General features: G+C 51.2%; 1 long non-coding RNA gene across 1 annotated transcript in view; it reads left to right on the forward strand.

The window, feature by feature from the left end:
• The first annotated feature begins 5,262 nt into the window (after positions 1-5,262).
• Positions 5,263-13,899, forward strand: part of LOC138526271 (uncharacterized) — a 140,133-nt gene continuing 131,496 nt past the window's right edge. Inside the window, exons 1-2 of the long non-coding RNA XR_011283538.1 lie at positions 5,263-5,357; positions 7,028-7,106. This is a non-coding gene — a long non-coding RNA (uncharacterized lncRNA). The remainder of the gene's footprint in view (positions 5,358-7,027; positions 7,107-13,899) is intronic.

Raw genomic sequence — 13,899 nt, forward strand, 5'->3', positions numbered from 1 at the left:
CTCCCAAGTCTCGCTAGATTGCATCCTCATGATCTTGCGAGGCTGCGATCCCACAGAGCCTTAATTGTTTTTGTTCAGAGTGTTGGGATGATCCCTGGACAAGATGGAGGAAGAATGGCTGTAATCATGATTCTTACAATTGATTTTTTATAACACGCTTAATACTGAAGAGATTTCTAAGGGTAGACCCAGGATTTGAACCTGCGTTGGTTGCTCTGTGTCGTCTTGCTTCCAAGAGAGCGCGTTGCCACTGAGCTATACTACCTGTGTAGAAAGGACAAAGGGGTTTAGTTGGAAACTCGAAACTGCCTTTCTTTAGTACATGTCTTTCGAGTAGATCCTGTTTTTGTAATCTCCAGTTTTCTAGGCCAGATGGATTCAGAAAAGAAGTCAAATCAGCAACAGAAGGTTGGAGAGATCAATTAAGGACCTCAACAATTCAGCAGGAGTAAAGAGAGACTCAGCACTTAGCTCCAGCTAAGTACAGAGCAGTATTGTGCTTGACCCGTATTTTTTAAAAGAACTAAATATTTTTCAAGTACCTTTGTAAAAACTGTTAAATTCAACGCTAGCAAAACTGTTATGAAAGGAGTTTCCTGAAGACTGCTTTCAGATGTTTGTCAGCGGGCAATGAATTTTGAAGAAGGGACTCGTGAGCATGTTCAAAAGCGTTGGTTGCAGGAGGAAGGTTGCTGTGGTAACTGGCAGCCCAAGCAGCGTTGTGTCCGTTTCTTTTTCCCGACGTAGCCTAGCGCAGCAAGCGCAAAACTGAATTTAAGTGTGAGCGACGTGATCCGCACAGCGGTGAAAAGGAGAGTTGTAGGAGAAAGTGCGGTGAATGGAAGTCTCCTCAGTGGCACGGTCTGTGCAGAGGTGAGACGTGCTTCTGGAGTGTGCCTGGTGACATTAAAGAAAAGAAAAAGTAAATATTTGACTGAAGTGCGTGGGAGTGCGGTGACAGTAGTTTTTGATAGACATTCGGGAAAAAATGTAACTTGAGTGTCAAGGTCAGAAGGAATTGAAACTGGGCATTACTGGGAGAATGAAGTCAAGTTAAGAAAGTTCACATGTAAATAGAGTTTGAATAAGTAGGATACAGTTTAGTCAAGGTTAAGTAAACTGAAAATAGTTGAGTTTTACTAAGGAGCCCTTCTAAAGAGTCTAGTTGAAGAAATACAAGACAAAACCAAACAGAGCCATAAGTAAGCTTTAGAACATATTTCCAAGAAGGTTTCACAAATCCACGGCAGGAGGCAATTAGTTGCAGGAGAATTCTAGACTCGAAATTAGAACCGTCCCTCGGGGCATCCTGCTGAGGGATCTCAGGTAAAGTTACTCTCCTGGAGGTTTGGGAGCAGAAGGAGATTAGAGAAAGGTAGATGTAATGTGTCACCCCTCCTGGGAGCTTGGTATCTCCCAGGGGATCGTGGCAGTAACCACGTGATTGTATTCAATAAAAAGAATGAGCGAGCTCCCACTCGGGAGTCTTCGAAGTAACAGACTCAGGAGTGCCGTGTCGTTCTTGCCAGCACCATGCTGGTACTGAGTAGCTGGCAGAGGGCCTGCCCTGCAGGGCCCTCCACCATGACAGTGCCCCTGCCGTGTAATGCTCTCACTCATGGCTGTCTGCCATGTATGTAGAGCCCCTGCTGGGCAACTCTACCATTGGAAGCCGGTGCCCTTGCTGGGCAACACTGGCGTCATCTGGCCTTGCAGGCCTGGGTGTCCCCAGGCCATGGAGGAGCCTGTGTGCTCACGGGGTGCCCCCGGTCCAGAGCTGTCTGCTGGGTGCCCTTAGGTGATCCCGACATAAGCAGGGTGATCCCTGCCCCCGATTATGCTGCGTGACTGCAGCCTGCATGTCGGCTAGGTGCCCCCAGCCTTGGTCTGCGTGACCGCAGGCCAGGACATAACATTGGCGACGAGGATGGTCCAGGGCCCCCGTGCTGTCATGTAGCACAGGCTACCAAGGGGCAGTTTTTCAGCCCCTGTGACGGTGAATATGCAACTGCAGCATCGGCTGAGGCGGCATCGGCCGCGCAATATGGAGTGGCGGCATCCTCCGCATGGAGAGGAGTTTGCCTGCCCACCCCGCCCTGATGAATGGGGCAGCTGCACGGTTGCATCCAGGTGGATGTTGGGGGCTGTCCCGGTCCACCGGGCAGCCCCATACTCGTGTCGGGTAGCACCCGACACAACCCGCTGGAGTGCGGCGATCACGCCGCACGATGAAGGGTGGGGGTTCATCCCACCCGCTCCGGGACACCGGAGCGCCACACATGGCCGGCTGGCAACCGGCTTACCGCGGCCCCGGGGGCACCCAGGCCGGGGTCGCCACCCTGGCCCGACTCACAGGGCCAGGGAGACACACAGGGACGGCGTTGCCCGGCAGGGGCACCGTCCAGACGGCGTTGCCCGGCAGGGGCACCGTCCTGGAGCTGGGCCCCTTCCTTGGGCCCAGCACACGTGGTGGGGCGCCGCCATGACGCCAGCCCAAATAACCCACACACACCACGGATCTGGATGGTCTCGACTGCCGAGCCGGAAGCGGCTCAGACCTTTTATTAAGATGGTCACATGGGTAACCATGTGACCATGACACAATACACTAGACGATACCATGGCCCCTTGCAGGGGTGCCATGCAACACTCCTCCTTTTTCATAACAACAAACGAAAAACCCCAAAATCCCCACCTAACCACAACAACTACTATTTGAGCCACTCTACTACTTTGCACACCCTTTATTAACCTGGGTGAGTGGCTCTCATGTCACTAAACAGCACCAGTGAGGGCTACTGGCACCACATAAAGCACTCTGAGCCTGCAGGTGGGCACCACACAACATTGCCCACTAACTGGACCATTTTTAAGCAAGTCCATGTCTGCCGGCTCACAGTCTTCCGGGGAATGTCACTCATGATGTCCATCTTCCGTATGGAGTCGCCGGAAGCCAGCTCGCACCCTCACCAGAGTTCATTTAGGACAGTCACAACACCGTCACACAACACCGGCAAAGCCGCACCTGGGTAGACCCAGGGGCCACATCGGCCAAGTCCAAAGTCTTCGGAGGAGGCCCCCTCCGCCCGTCTCCTCTCCTCTCCTTCATGCCTGCCGTTTATTTGCCGTTGGGGGAAAGCCGGTAGCCCCCCTTCGTTGTTGCAGCTGCAGCCGCCACCACTCCTCATTTCCTTGCTCCTCGGAGTGGGCGCACACACACACCCTCGCGGGCCGTCCCCCTTCAGATGGGAATGGGGACAGCGGAGGGGCAGCTGACTTCCCCACTGCGGCGGATGCCGCTCCATTGCCAGTAGGGGCAGGGCGGGCAGCTCCTCTGCCCGCTCCTCAGAGCGAGCACTCCCCTATTTTTTCTCATCGCGGGCCCAGCTGATGATGGGCCCGCCTCTTTTTTTTTTTTTTTTTCCGGCGGCGATGTTTGCCGCGGCCTGCGGGTGGGGGGGCAGGCAGCTCTCCGCCCGCTCCTCGGGGCGAGCACTCTATTGTGCTTGCGAGCCCAGCTGGTGCTGGGCCCGCCTCCTTCGTTCCTTTTGCAGGCCCTGTTGGATTCGGGCCTGCAACACACATTTTTTTTTTTTTTCACGCGGGCCCAGCTGGTTTTGGGCCCGCCTCATGTCTCGCCGATGGGGCAGCCGCGCGGTGGTGGGCGGCCAGCTGGCATGCTGGGGGAGGGGCCGCTCACCTCTCCATCCGGCGACACCGCGTGTGCTCGTCCTCCACTGCACCGCTCGCGGGCGCCCTCTCCCTTCCTGTTGGTGGTGGGGGCCGATCACTTCCCTCATGCGGGCAGGCAGCACCTTTGCGGGCCCAGTTGGAGATGGGCCCGCATCACTTCTTTTCTAGCGGCCGACGCCGCAGGACACCGTCACTCCCCTCTCTGGGGGGGGAGGGGAAAAACGGCCTCCCTCGATATGCGGCCGATGCCGCTGGCACTCCAGTCCCCACGGGACAGGGGGGGACGTCTTCAGCCCTCCTGATGGTGGTGGTGGCCGATTGCCTTCGTCCCGCGGCCGATGCCGCGGACCTCCTCCATCTCCCTCAGGGGACGGGCAGGCAGCTCGCCCCCATGTGCACATCGCAGGCCCAGTTGGAGGTGGGTCTGCCACGGCACTTCTTCTCGGCGGGCCCAGGTATAGAAGGGCCCGCCACACCATGATGTCCTCCGGGCACACGGGGCCCGTTCCTTCGTCGCCATTGTTGGGGGCTGTCCCGGTCCACCGGGCAGCCCCATACTCGTGTCGGGTAGCACCCGACACAACCCGCTGGAGTGCGGCGATCACGCCGCACGATGAAGGGTGGGGGTTCATCCCACCCGCTCCGGGACACCGGAGCGCCACACATGGCCGGCTGGCAACCGGCTTACCGCGGCCCCGGCTCTGGGGGCACCCAGGCCGGGGTCGCCACCCTGGCCCGACTCACAGGGCCAGGGAGACACACAGGGACGGCGTTGCCCGGCAGGGGCACCGTCCTGGAGCTGGGCCCCTTCCTTGGGCCCAGCACACGTGGTGGGGCGCCGCCATGACGCCAGCCCAAATAACCCACACACACCACGGAGTCTGGATGGTCTCGACTGCCGAGCCGGAAGCGGCTCGGACCTTTTATTAAGATGGTCACATGGGTAACCATGTGACCATGACACAATACAATACCATGGCCCCTTGCAGGGGTGCCATGCAACAGTGGAGAGGTGACCTGCCTCCCCACCCCACCGAGAAGGAGTTGTGGGGCGGTCTCTGCTGCACGTTGGCAGTGGCCCTTAGGACCGGTAGGGTGACCAGACGTCCGGGTTTTCCCGGGACAGTCCAGGGAAATCACCCTCCGTACCGGGGTCCCGAAAGTTTTTTCATTTTTGAAACCGCGTCCGGGGTTTGCATGTTTGGAGGGCTACGGTAATTAAAACCGTAATTTTTCTTGGAGGTTTGGCTCGAACCCCCAACCTCTCAGATACCAGTCAGAACTCTTACTGACTGTGCCACAGAGACTGGCTTGGAAATAACTGTACAGCAAGACAGCAAGCCATGTGATATCAATTAGAGCTAACGCTCGTTTTCAATTAACATGCTACGATTCACAGACAAAACTGCACAAATAAGATTATATACAGTTTATAGAAAGGAGAAGTGCTGGAAATATGGTTGGGGGGTGGTTGTGGGGGCGTGTTGGGAGAGGGGCGGTAATTGGTGGGCTGCGATGGGGTAGTCCCTCTTTTATGTTGTTGGCCGTCCCGGTTTTTTGTTTTGAAAATCTGGTCACCCTACGCGGAGTGTAGAAGGAGGAGTGGGTGGGCGGCGTGACACGGTGGCCGCACTGAAAGCGCTCGTGGTCAGACGCACTCCAGGGTAAGTCCCCACCCTGTCAGAAGCAGCGCAAGCCTGGACGTGGCCACACACTCTGCCGGAACCCCTGCATGTTCCCGGGCCGGGCGGGCGGGCGGCAGTGAGAAAGTAAATACTTGGGCCACCTGGTGCTGAAATGCGCCCATCCGTGTTGGTGCAGTTAAAGGAGAGGAAAAATCCCTGTTGCACTTCCCGGGCAAACCAAGGTGCTCCGGTGCTGCTCCAAGTTTTCCGGGCCTCCAGAATGGGAATATGGGGCCCGCCGGCGGTAAGAGAAGTGAAGAGCTTGATGACGGCACAATGAGCATAGCAAGTTACATGGCCTCCTGGTGATACTGGGCCTATTGGCAGTGACTTGTGGCAAAAAAAAATCAAGAATGGGAAAGGGAGGGCTGCAGCTCACATGAGTGCTTTTGCGCCCTCCTAGGCCTGCCGCCCAGACACCCTGCCACCAGTATCTTCCTGCCAGCCGCACCAGGTGGGAAGTGTAATGAGTGGACTGTCGTCCCGTCACCAGTACCCTACCACTGGTGGCCCCAAAGGTATGTGGACATGGCCGATGTGGCCCCTGGGCCTCCCCAGGTGTGGCTTTGCCGGCCGTTGAACTGTGGTGTGACTGTCCTGAACTGGTATTGGTGAAAAGCATGAACTGATCTCCCGCAACTCCACGAGTGCGTAAGATGGACACCATAGACATCCCCATGAAGGCTGGGAGCCTGCAAACCTGGACTTGCTTAAAATGGCCCAGTCAATGGGCAATGTAAAGATGTGAACATCCGTACGTGTGGAGTGCTTTATGTGGTGCCAGTAGCTCTGATTGATGCCGTTCAGTGGCCTTAGACCTCACTCACCCAGGTTAATAAAGGGTCCTGTTATAATGTGATAAAACCTCCAACGTGCCACCAACCCCAATATGGGTATATGCTGTTTGTGATCTCATGTGTAACTGTCACAATGTAGATGTAATAGTAGGAGCGATTACGAAACACATACAAGTTTTAAGGTTTGCGATGTGTTTAGATATCCAGTGAAGTCTGTCATCTGTTTGTTCCCTATGAAAAAGGAGGAGTGTTATGTGTCACCCCTCCTGGGAAGCTTTGTATCTCCCAGGGGCTCGTGGCAGTAACCACGTGATTGTGTTCAATGAAAAGAATGAGCGAGCTCCCACTCGGGAGTCTTCGAAGTAACAGACTTAGGAGTGCCGTGTTGTTCTTGCCAGCACCATGCTGGTACTGAGTAGCTGGCAGAGGGCCTGCCCTGAAGGGCCCTCCACCATGACAGTGCCCCTGCCGGGTAACACTGTCACTCATGGCTGTCTGCCATGTATGTAGAGCCCCTGCTGGGTAACTCTACCATTGGAAGCCTGTGCCACTGCTGGGCAACACCAGCATCATCTGGCCTTGCAGGCCTGGGTTCCCCCAGGCCATGGAGGAGCCCGTGTGCTCACGGGCTGACCGGGTGCCCCCTGTCCGGAGCTGTCTGCTGGGTGCCCTTAGCCTTGAGGCCATGCCGGGTGATTCCGACATAAGCAGGGTGATCCCTGCCCCTGATTATGCTGCGTGACCGCAGCCCGTGTGTCGGCTGGGTGTGCCCAGCCTTGGTCTGCATGACCGCAGGCCAGGACATAACAGTAGATACACTCACCTTGTTTGTTCTTTTCTCACCCCATGCAGATTTCAGTTCAAGTTGAAGATCCAAGGCTTCAATGCGCGCTACTGGTGGGATGCAGCGTGAACTGGTTCAAAGAGGCAGGTAAGTAATTCAGTGTCATGGTGTGCCAAAAGCAGCACCAGAGGTTCCATCGGCTCGAACAGCATAACATGTGATTCAAAGCTATGCAAACAGTATTCCAGCTGCTCTTTTTACTTCCGCTTGCTGGGAGTACCATTTCAGGGGCACTGAGTATGGGCACTTCTTCTTACTTTGCTCTTCCCAGTCGAAGGAATAACGCTGGCACCGGTAGGAGTTCCTTCAGGACACTGGTTCAAGTGCAGCTAGCAGAATGCCCAGCCTTGGTCCAAATAGCAGTAACCCTGAATGTTCTCTGGGGATAGTTGGAGGACAGAGATTTCCTCTGCCTTTGGATACACCTATCTCCTTTGGACTTTGGAATGGACTTCACTTGCAACAGGGTTCCAGAGATGTTGTCTTGGTGTTCTGGAAATATTCCATGAAGGAGTAGGAGACCTCGTTTTTATACAGGTAAAAGGCCATGGGATTGGACAGAAGGAAGCCCGCTTTAAGGGGATACAATCCCTGTGGCTGTAACAAGAGACCCTGGCCTTCTTGCATCGTACCCAGAATGTCCTGTTCCACAGGGGAAAGGCGGGAAAGATGGCCCTACAGAAAAGCAAGGTGGTGGAAACCTTTCTCCGGTCCATTTCATTCTCTCTAGCTACCCTCACCCCACCCCTTCCCAAGCCTGCACTTCAAAATGCATCATGTGTGAGGCCCGCCTTTATGTGAGTGCCCCTTTGAAATCAGGATTCCCAGGAGATCTCCTATACCTGATGGGATGTGTTACCCTTCCTCCCGGGAGATCAGAGGAAGGCCACGTTCCAGCAATTGTCTCCTTGGGAGCAGTGCAAACAGCGAGGCTGCCATGAATACACACTGCCCTCACATAGCTGGTGTAGGCTCACAGAGTTGGCACCTGTATGATATCAGATTGGTGCGGCTTTCCTATTTGTGCGCCCTATCGGTCATAGTACCATAACCAGTTCTAACTTATTCTTAGCGTTTACCCTGCCACCAGATGTATAAGGCAACAATTATTACATTTTGGGTAAGAGGCGCTGAAGTTAAATTCCAGCCTCTGCAGATCCCCTTCCGTTCACCACAACCCAGGCTGTCAATTCCTACATTGCCAGCTCTTGTTAAGGTTTTGTCAGTCAATCATTCAACGGAAAATGTTGGTCATACGCTAGTGTATTGTTCTTTAAACTGTATGCCACACCTTGAAGAACAATTAACAGCCTATCAGTATTTATCTACGATGTTGCAGCAAGCACTGCCTTTCCGTTTTGCTTTTCAGTCAGATGCTCAAGGAGCACCCGACGAGAAGGTAAAATGGAAAGGCATAGCTTGCTGCAGCTTTAGCAGATAAACACTGATCGATTGTGTCACAGTAAGCGCTGCCTTTCAGTTTGATGCTGTTCAGTTAGCTGTGCCTTTCGAGAAGTAAAAACGCTGTGTTTACTTTCTTTTTGCAGGAGAGAGAGAGACACACACACACGGAACGGGACAGGACAGGGGAGATAGAATGCTGATTGAGAGCAAGTGGAAAAAAGAATGGAAGGGGACGGGAGGTTGAACTGAAGTAAAACAGAAAAGGAGGTAGAGACCGAATGTGAGGGACAGAATACCAGACAGAAGAGGAGGAAGACATAATAGGAGGCAGACGTTAGACAGAATAGGAATGGGAGTGAGACAGAATTGAAGGGGGCAGAATATGAGTTGAAAAATGTGAGGCATAGTGCTTTAAGTGGGACTCAGAATTGAGAGGGGCTCTATTTGGGGGCGTGGCCTAAGTAGGGATGGGTGGGGTGTCCCACCCATACTTGGATCAGGCCCCCCCAACTAGAGCTCCCCTCCCCCTAGTCTATGGCGTATGGGGGCCTGGCAAATGCTTGGCTCACAGGAAGGGAGCGTTTCCTGGGAGCCAAGCAGGAGAGCTCGGACACACTGGTATTATACCTTTGGTGCAACCAGCCCTCCTTTTTGTTCCAAATCATGGCCTCCAAGCCCAGCTGGCAGTCTGCCTGTCAAGGGGCTGGGAGGAGTCAGAACCTGTGATTAAGAACAAAAGGAGAGGCAGGCGCACCAAAGGTATGATATTAGTGGGCCACAGCGCTCCTTTCATTTGTTTAAAAGACTAGCTAATCCCATCAGACATCCCTTCCGTTCAAGAAGCCATGTGGTTAAAAGGCTGCCTGCGGGCGTCCACCGCAGCTTTAACCATGTGGTTCCTTGAGTCAAATGGGGTGGCCGCAGCTGTTTGCTCATCTCAGTAAGATTCTTAATGAGAGGATCCGATGCCCAGCAAGCAGCACATTTAGCCAAGTATTTGAGTGGTTAAAAGGCTGCCTGCAGGTATCAGAGTTTGTGATTAGGGAAAAAGGAGGCATCAATGCCTCTCCTTTGTCCTAACCAGATGCTCCATCTCGGCTAGCTCTGGCCCACTTAAAGCCTGGGGTGCAGAATAGGAGGGGGAAGGAGTGGGTCAGAGAGAAAGGGGAATTGAGAGAGACAGAATAGGAGGGAGATGTGGTGAGTCAGAATAGGAAGGGGAGAGTGAGTCTGAGTGCCAGAATGTGAAAGGAAAGAGTACCGATTGAGAGGGAAAGACTATGTGAGAGACGAGGAAATCAAGAGACAGAGAATGGGGAGAGAACTTAAAGGGGGTCATAGAGAATAAAAGATTGATCGGAATGAGAGGGAAGTAAAGGGACTGAAAAGAGAAATACTTGTTAGGGAGAGAAGAGAGCAGAAGCCGCTTGAGGGAGAGAAAGAGAAGACACAGCAAGAACGATATGGAGCCAAGAGACAGAATTAAAGGTTTAGCACTGCGCCCATTTGGGCTGTTGACTCTCTAGAGAAATTGGAGGCAGGCCTCGATAAAGGGGAAAGAAGAAAAGGAGGAGGATGAAGGGGTATGGGGAGTCTTTAAGGAGAAATAAGAGACTGAATTTGAGGGGACGAGAAGGAAAAATATATTGCTAAGGTGAGAGAAGTAGAGAATGGCCACACAGGTAGAAGGTCGACAGAACAGGTGCAATAAGGACATTAAGAGGACAGCAGATAGTTAAGGATGGAGAAACTGTGTAAGGAACATTTGTGAAACAGAAGGGATTACCAGACGAGGAGTCAGTGACAAGGAATTTAAAAAAGTGATAAGGATATGACAGAGTCTGCGGCTCAGTTATACTGTGTAAATCCAATCCATAGTAACTAACATTTGTATGCTGTCTGGGATGTATGCTCACCCATGCTTCTGTAATGTAATGACCTGGACTCAGTAGAAAGGTCTATGCAAACACAGCCCTGCATCTTCAACAGGATAATGCAGATGCATTGCTAACCACAGCCAATCAAGTTCTCTGGAAGGAGTTCAAAAATGTTTTACTGGCAGAAAAGCAAGCTGTGTTTCATGCCAGTTTGACAAATGCTAAGCCCCTAGCCCAAGATCCCATGGAGGCATCTGCTTATCACATTGATACAGCGGCACATGGAATGTGTAGGCGTGCAGATATGCCAAGGCTGGCTTCAATGAGTTTTCCAAAATTCACGGAGGACATACAGGACAAGATCGTTGAATTATCCTTTGAGGGGGCAGAGCTCTTCCATACCTATACCACTGAGGAACTCACAAAGAACACTTCTAACATCACATCCAAGTCACTTGCGGCCTTAAAAATACATCCTCAGAAATAATTGCAGTCTAGCTATTCTTCGAGGCAGGACTTTCAATCCAGAACCTGTGGCGGTTTGCGAGGTTTGATCAAATAGTGAGAGACAGCTAGAGAGATTGCCCAGCATCTGCAGAGAAAAGCAGTGCACAGCTAACAAATGGTTTTATTATCCAACTAGCATGCGCCCTCCCACAGGAAAAAAAAAGAAATGATAAAACTTTCAAGTCCACCCATCTACATTAGAAGGCAGAATATCAGATTTTATAGCAGGTTTGACATCTTATACAGGGATCCATGGATTGATTCTGTGGTCTTCAGGCTATCCACCCCTCCCACCCCCCATCTCTTTTTACCCAGAGAAAAATTCAAGGTGATGACATCTGCTCACATTCGGTCTGCTGTCTGACTTGAATGGTTATGCTCAGTGGACATGAAAATGTCTTAGTGTGGCGTCGTTGCAGGCTACTCAGCACCATTGGGCGATGTGCACTTCCAAAACTTAGGGCCTCATTACACGGAAGGCGGTGAGCCATGGCGCTATTAGCGCCATGGCTCATGCCGGTAACATACCGGCACCGCCTTGGCGGAAAGGGGATTTACCGCCCCATTCCAAGGTTGGTGGGGCGGTAAATCCCCCTTCCGCCATTGCCCTTCCCCATTCCCATTTCTGCCCCATAGGGCTCTATGGGAATGGGGAAGGCGCTAATTACGGCACCGCAATTTTGCGGTGCCGTAATTAGCTCCGAGGTCCCTTAGCGGGTTGGTTTTTAACGCCTGCAAAAAGCAGGCGTTAAAGCACCAACCCGCTAAGGGACCTCGTAGTAAGGCGGTAATGGTTAACGGTCACCGTTACCATTAACGGTGGCCGTTAACCATTACCGCCTTCCATGTAATGAGGCCCTTAGTGTTACCCTTCAGTCTGAAGGCAGCCCCCAGAGTCTTCACAAAGTTGGCGGCACATCTCAGTTTATGAATATCTGGACAACTGGCTGATAATGCCCTGTTTCAGCAGAGCAGGTGAGGTCGGCCTTGAGTGTTCTCATAGACCTGCTGTTCAAATTAGATCTCTTGGGTAACCAGGAGAAGACTCATTTCCAGCCAACCTAGACCATTCTTTTCTTTGGATTTCACTGGGATAGCGTGAAGGGGTGCATCTCCAAACACAGGAACCGGTCAAGACCATAAGAGACGTTGGCTCACTTCCTCAATCGGGAGAAAATCTCAGCTTGGTGGTTTCAGCACCCCCTTGGTCTCATGACAGCTTGTCTCATAGCAATCCTGCATGCTTGTCTTCGGACATGGAGGATCCAATTGCACTCGTCAGAGCATTGAATCCAGGGATCAGATCCTCAATCAATTCTGCTCCTGATCCAGAAAGCATTGCAATCAATCAATCAACAATAGCCGTATTCAATATTGCGTATAATAGCTGAAGAAGTATATAATACATTAATACAATAATTAATGATACTTACATAGTATACGATACATCAGTAAAAGGTTGGTAAAACAAATCATCATGATAAAATACAGAGCAGTATCAATCAAGAAGTTATACAAATGTTGTTAGAGAGTGTCCACATTTGCCAAACCAAATCTCTTCTACCTCCATCAACATGCCCTGTAGATATATTTTGACACTGCATAAACCATAGTTTTATCATTGGTTGATGTACAACAGGACATTGCGTCAGATACCGTACTTATAGTTTGCCGGGTGCCACATATCCAGGATAGAAGAAGAGTAAATGCGATACTGTTTTCCCCCTTCTGTCACAGCTGGGGCAAATATTAGGATTTAGTACACTCAAGAATGTATAAAATGTGCCATAAGGATTGTACTAAAACAGAACCTTAGATCTTGTTCAGCCAGCATTTGCTTGCTCATTATATGTAAGTACTCCTTGTAGCCATATTCCCTCTAGAGCAGTGCATTCACATGAAGCTTTCAATCAATCTAATGCATGGATTGTATGGGCTGCCTTCTTGGCTTTTGCTCTTAGGTTAATGCTGTCAGGGTTCTGCCACAAGTGTAACAATTTTAGGGATGTTTTATATGCATGCACCAAGGAAAAGATGAACCACCCTCTTATACCAGTAAATCATGACTAGCCACTCTATAGTTGGCATGAGTGGGAGATCACCATAGACGTAAACAGCAAATAACAGGCTTGATCTCAATCTGATCTATGATACTAAGATTTGTTTAGAGGTGAAGGGGAGTGTTTAGAGTGCTTTTTTAGTAGCTTCTAGACTCTTTTCATGAGTTGGGTTTCTTTCCAATGTAATTGACCTCATTAGAAGTTTTGTAGTGCAGGAAAAGTGCTGGTACTTCTGTGACCAGCATTTTTACCGCTACGCAAAACTACAAGTTGTCTGGTGGGGGGTCCCTGATTTACCTCCAGCCAAGAGGTGGAGGTAAATCAGACCCACACCAGCAAAAAACTGCCATTATTATCAGCACCGGTCGGTAATACCGGCAATCCCCTCCATGGAGTCCTATTGGACTCCACGGAATGGGGATTTGCCGTCCTTTCCGCCACCTGTAATACCCTGGAAATGGCAGGATATCAGGTGATGAAACGGTAGGTCAATTTGCTGGTATCCCACAGAAATTACATGTGGGAAACCGGCAAACCTATAATGAGGCCCAATGTATTATGGTAACCCCATAACTCAACATCATACGTTGCGGCTGCCCTAGTTAGCACTTTGTAAATCTCCAAGGACAGTGCAAGGGCGCGGTTGCCATTTGAGTGTGAAAGTCTAGCAATTGCTGAGCTTGTACATTCAAACGGCATATTGGATTTCTCGGATTGCTCTACCTTCTTGCAATTGCCTGTGAACCTTAGACCTTGATAATCGTATCTTGCTCTAACACCACTCAGTCCAGAGAGATCATCAGTTTGCAGGGTTTCATGCGAGAAGAGTGAAAGATTATTGATATGGTCTTTTAATACATTAATATCAAGACCCTTCAAATTACAACTGTTAGGAAAGATTTCTCTTGGGGCACCTTTCCCCTCCATAGTTCTATGGACCCCCAAACGTTTTGCTTTTGAGCCTGTCGTGACTTTTTACAGGGAAGTGAATCCTTTTGTATCACCCTAGTCTTTTACACTTGTGATTTTTGG

This window comes from Ambystoma mexicanum, chromosome 7p, assembly GCF_040938575.1.
Source record: "Ambystoma mexicanum isolate Mex_15411 chromosome 7p, UKY_AmexF1_1, whole genome shotgun sequence".
Taxonomy (NCBI): domain Eukaryota; kingdom Metazoa; phylum Chordata; class Amphibia; order Caudata; family Ambystomatidae; genus Ambystoma; species Ambystoma mexicanum.